This window comes from Calliopsis andreniformis, unplaced genomic scaffold (assembly GCF_051401765.1).
Source record: "Calliopsis andreniformis isolate RMS-2024a unplaced genomic scaffold, iyCalAndr_principal scaffold0035, whole genome shotgun sequence".
NCBI lineage: Eukaryota > Metazoa > Arthropoda > Insecta > Hymenoptera > Andrenidae > Calliopsis > Calliopsis andreniformis.
The window spans coordinates 2,721,610-2,727,947 of record NW_027480444.1 but is presented as its reverse complement, the minus strand read 5'-3'; positions in this window follow the sequence as shown (position 1 = coordinate 2,727,947).

Here is a 6,338-nt window from a genome sequence, read left to right as displayed (position 1 = left end):
GAACATTGAGGATTGAGGATTGAGTATTGAGGATTGAGGATTGAGGATTGAAGATTGAATATTGATGATTGAAGATTGAGGATCGAGGATTGAGCGTTGTGGATTGAGGACGAGGACTGAGGGTTGAGTATTGATGTTTGAGGTCTGAAGATTGAGGAATGAGGATTGAGAATTGAGGGATGAGGATTGAGGATTGGAGATTGAGGATTGGGTGTTGAGGATTGAAGAATGAGGATTGAGGATTGAGGATTGAGGATTGAGTATTGAAGATTGAGTATTGAGGATTGAAGATTGAGGATTGAGTATTGAGGATTGAGGATTGAGGATTGAGGATTGAGGATTGAGGATTGAGAATTGAGGATTGAGGATTGAGGATTGAAGATTGAGGATTGGGTATTGAGGATTGAAGAATGAGGATTGAGGATTGAGGATTGAGGATTGAGGATTGAGGATTGAAGACTGAGTATTGAGGATTGAAGATTGAGGATTGAGGAGTGAGTATTGAAGATTGAGGGTTTGGGACTGAGGATTGAAGATTGAGGATTGAGGATTGAGGATTGAGGATTGAGGATTGAGGATTGAGGATTGAAGATTGAGGATAGGGTATTGAGGATTGAAGAATGAGGATTGAGGATTGAGCTTTGAGGATTGAGTATTGAAGATTGAGTATTCAGGATAGAAGATTGACGATTGAGGATTGAGGATTGAGGATTGAGGATTGAGGATTGAGGATTGATGATTGAGGATTGAAGATTGAGGATTGAAGATTGAGGATTCGGTATTGAGGATTGAAGAATGAGGATTGAGGAGTGAGGACTGAGGATTGAGGATTGCAGATTGAGTATTGAGGATTGAAGATTGTGGACTGAGGATTGAGGATTGAGGATTGACGATTGAGGATTGAGGATTGAGGATTGAGGATTGAGGATTGAAGGTTGAGGATTGCGTATTGAGGATAGAACATTGAGGATTGAGGATTGAGTATTGAGGATTGAGGATTGAGGATTGAAGATTGAATATTGATGATTGAAGATTGAGGATCGGGGATTGAGCGTTGTGGAATGAGGACGAGGACTGAGGGTTGAGTATTGATGTTTGAGGTCTGAGGATTGAGGAATGAGGATTGAGAATTGAGGGTTGAGGATTGAGGATTGAAGATTGAGGATTGGGTGTTGAGGATTGAAGAATGAGGATTGAGTATTGAGGATTGAGGATTGATGATTGAAGATTGAGTATTGAGGATTGAAGATTGAGGATTGAGGATTGAGGATTGAGGATTGAGGATTGAGGATTGAGGATTGCGGATAGAAGATTGAGGATTGGGTATTGCGGATTGAACATTGAGGATTGAGGATTGAGTGTTGAGGATTGAGGATTGAGGATTGAGAATTGAGGATTGAGGATTGAGGATTGAAGGTTGAGGATTGGGTATTGAGGATTGAAGAATGAGGATTGAGGAGTGAGCATTGAAGATTGAGGATTTGGGACTGAGGATTGAAGATTGAGTATTGAGGATTGAGGATTGAGGATTGAGGATTGAGGATTGAGGATTGAAGATCGAGGATTGGGTATTGAGGATTGAAGAATGAGGATTGAGTATTGAGTATTGAGGATTGAGTGTTGACGATTGAGTATTGAGGATTGAAGATTGACGATTGAGGATTGAGGATTGAGGATTGAGGATTGAGGATTGAGGATTGAGGATTGAGGATTGAAGATTGCGTACTGAGGATTGAAGATCAAGATTGAGGATTGAGGATTGAGGATTGAGGATTGAGGATTGAGGATTGAAGATTGAGGATTGCGTATTGAGGGTAGAACATTGAGGATTGGGGATTGAGTATTGAGGATTGTGGATTGAGGATTGAAGATTGAATATTGATGATTGAAGATTGAGGATCGAGGATTGAGTGTTGTGGATTGAGGACGAGGACTGAGGGTAGAGCATTGATGTTTGAGGTCTGAGGATTGAGGATTGAGGATTGAGAATTGAGGATTGAGGATTGCGGATTGAAGACTGAGGATTGGGTGTTGAGGATTGAAGAATGAGGATTGACGATTGAGGATTGAGTATTGAGGATTGAAGATTGAGTATTGAGGATTGAAGATTGAGGATTGAGGACTGAGGATTGAGGATTGAGGATTGCGGATAGAAGATTGAGGATTGGGTATTGCGGTTTGAACATTGAGGATTGAGGATTGAGTGTTGAGGATTGAGGATTGAGGACTGAAGATTGAATAATGATGATTGAAGATTGAGGATTGAGGATTGATGGTTGTGGATTGAGGACGAGGACTGAGGGTTGAGTATTGCTGTATGAGGTCTGAGGATTGAGGATTGTGGATTGAGAATTGGGGTTTGAGGATTGAGGATTGAAGATTGAGGATTGGGTATTGAGGATTGAAGAATGAGGATTGAGGATTGAGGACTGAGGATTGAGGATTGAAGACTGAGTGTTGAGGGTTGAGTGATGATAATTGATGTCTGTGGATAGAGATTTGAAGATTGCAGATTGAGTATTGAGTATTGGAAACTGTGAATTGATGATATTCTCTTGAGGATTGAGGATTGACAACTGATTGTTGAGGACTGAGGGCTGAAGGTTGAGGATTCAGGATTGAGGATTCAGGATTGTGGTTTGAGGACCGAGGATTGAGGATTGAGAATTGAGGATTGAGAATTGAAGATTGAGGATTGAGTATTGGGGGTTGTGGATTGAGGACGAGGACTGACGGTTGAGTAATGATGTTTGAGGTCTGAGGATTGAGGATTGAGGATTGAGAATTGAGGATTGAGGATTGAATATTGAGGATTGGGTATTGAGGATTGAAGAACGAGGATTGTGTATTGAGTATTGAGGATTGAGGATTGAAGATTGAGTATTGAGGATTGAAGATTGACGATTGAGGTTTGAGGATTGAGGATTGAGGATTGAGGATTGAGGATTGAGAATTGATGATTGAGTATTGAGGATTGAAGATTGAGGATTGAGGATTGAGGATTGAGGATTGAGGATTGAAGATTGAGTACTGAGGATTGAAGATTAAGATTGAGGATTGAGGATTGAGGATTGAACATTGAGGACTGAGTGTTGAGGATTGAAGATTGAGGATCGCGTATTGAGGATAGAACATTGAGGATTGAGGATTGAGTATTGAGGATTGAGGATTGAGGATTGAAGATTGAATATTGATGATTGAAGATTGAGGATCGAGGATTGAGCGTTGTGGATTGAGGACGAGGACTGAGGGTTGAGTATTGATGTTTGAGGTCTGAAGATTGAGGAATGAGGATTGAGAATTGAGGGATGAGGATTGAGGATTGGAGATTGAGGATTGGGTGTTGAGGATTGAAGAATGAGGATTGAGGATTGAGGATTGAGGATTGAGTATTGAAGATTGAGTATTGAGGATTGAAGATTGAGGATTGAGTATTGAGGATTGAGGATTGAGGATTGAGGATTGAGGATTGAGGATTGAGAATTGAGGATTGAGGATTGAGGATTGAAGATTGAGGATTGGGTATTGAGGATTGAAGAATGAGGATTGAGGATTGAGGATTGAGGATTGAGGATTGAGGATTGAAGACTGAGTATTGAGGATTGAAGATTGAGGATTGAGGAGTGAGTATTGAAGATTGAGGGTTTGGGACTGAGGATTGAAGATTGAGGATTGAGGATTGAGGATTGAGGATTGAGGATTGAGGATTGAGGATTGAAGATTGAGGATAGGGTATTGAGGATTGAAGAATGAGGATTGAGGATTGAGCATTGAGGATTGAGTATTGAAGATTGAGTATTCAGGATAGAAGATTGACGATTGAGGATTGAGGATTGAGGATTGAGGATTGAGGATTGAGGATTGATGATTGAGGATTGAAGATTGAGGATTGAAGATTGAGGATTCGGTATTGAGGATTGAAGAATGAGGATTGAGGAGTGAGGACTGAGGATTGAGGATTGCAGATTGAGTATTGAGGATTGAAGATTGTGGACTGAGGATTGAGGATTGAGGATTGACGATTGAGGATTGAGGATTGAGGATTGAGGATTGAGGATTGAAGGTTGAGGATTGCGTATTGAGGATAGAACATTGAGGATTGAGGATTGAGTATTGAGGATTGAGGATTGAGGATTGAAGATTGAATATTGATGATTGAAGATTGAGGATCGGGGATTGAGCGTTGTGGAATGAGGACGAGGACTGAGGGTTGAGTATTGATGTTTGAGGTCTGAGGATTGAGGAATGAGGATTGAGAATTGAGGATTGAGAATTGGGGATTGAGGATTGAGGATTGAAGATTGAGGATTGGGTATTGAGGATTGAAGAATGAGGATTGAGGATTGAGGACTGAGGATTGAGGATTGAAGACTGAGTGTTGAGTGTTGAGTGATGAGAATTGATGTTTGTGGATAGAGATTTGAAGATTGCAGATTGAGTATTGAGTATTGAAAACTGTGAAATGATGATATTCTCTTGAGGATTGAGGATTGACAACTGATTGTTGAGGACTGGGGGCTGAAGGTTGAGGATTCAGGATTGTGGTTTGAGGACCGAGGATTGAGGATTGAGGATTGAGGATTGAGAATTGAAGATTGAGGATTGAGTATTGGGTGTTGTGGATTGCGGACGAGGACTGACGGTTGAGGATTGAAGATTGAGTACTGAGGATTGAAGATTAAGATTGAGGATTGAGGATTGAGGATTGAGGATTGATGATTGAGTATTGAGGATTGAAGATTGAGGATTCAGGAGTGAGGACTGAGGATTGAGTATTGCAGATTGAGTATTGAGGATTGAAGATTGAGGACTGAGGATTGAGGATTGAGGATTGACGATTGAGGATTGAGGATTGAGGATTGAGGATTGAGTATTGAGGATTGAAGATTGACGATTGAGGTCTGAGGATTGAGGATTGAGGATTGAGGATTGAGGATTGAGGATTGAAGATTGAGTATTGAGTATTGAATATTGAGGATTGAGGAATGAGGATTGAGGATTGAGGATTGAGGATTGAAGATTGCGTACTGAGGATTGAAGGATAAGATTGAGGATTGAGGATTGAGGATTGAGGATTGAGGATTGAGGATTGAAGATTGAGGATTGCGTATTGAGGATAGAACATTGAGGATTGAGGATTGAGTATTAAGGATTGAGGATTGAGGATTGAAGATTGAATATTGATGATTGAAGATTGAGGATCGAGGATTGAGTGTTGTAGATTGAGGACGAGGACTGAGGGTAGAGTATTGATGTTTAAGGTCTGAGGATTAAGGATTGAGGATTGAGAATTGAGGATTGATGATTGAGGATTGAAGATTGAGGATTGGGTGTTGAGGATTGAAGAATGTGGAGTGAGGATTGAGGATTGAGTATTGAGGATTGAAGATTGAGTATTGAGGATTGAAGATTGAGGATTGAGGATTGAGGATTGAGGATTGAAGATTGAGGATTGCGTATTGAGGATAGAACATTGAGGATTGAGGATTGAGTATTAAGGATCGAGGATTGAGTGTTGTGGATTGAGGACGAGGACTGAGTGTAGAGTATTGATGTTTAAGGTCTGAGGATTGAGGATTGAGGATTGAGGATTGAGGATTAAAGATTGAGGATTGGGTGTTGAGGATTGAAGAATGAGGATTGAGGATTGAGGATTGAGTATTGATGTTTAAGGTCTGAGGATTGAGGATTGAGGATTGAGGATTGAGGATTGAAGATTGAGGATTGGGTGTTGAGGATTGAAGAATGAGGATTGAGGATTGAGGATTGAGTATTGAGGATTGAAGATTGAGTATTGAGGATTGAAGATTGAGGATTGAGGATTGAGGATTGAGGATTGAGGATTGAGGATTGAGGATTGCGGATAGAAGATTGAGGATTGGGTATTGCGGATTGAACCTTGAGGATTGAGGGTTGAGGATTGAGGATTGAGGATTGAGGACTGAAGATTGAATATTTATGATTGAAGATTGAGGATTGAGGATTGATGGTTGTGGATTGAGGACGAGGACTGAGGGTTGACTATTGCTGTTTGAGGTCTGAGGATAGCGGATTGAGGATTGAGAATTGAGGATTGAGGATTGAGGATTGAAGGTTCAGGATTGGGTATTGAGGATTGAAGAATGAGGATTGAGGATTGCGGACTGAGGATTGAGGATTGAAGACTGATTGTTGAGGGTTGAGTGATGAGAACTGATGTTTGTGGATAGAGATTTGAAGATTGCAGATTGAGTATTGAGTATTGAAAACTGTGAATTGATGATATTCTCTTGATGATTGAGGATTGACAACTGATTGTTGAGGACTGAGGGCTGAAGGTTGAGGATTCAGGATTCAGG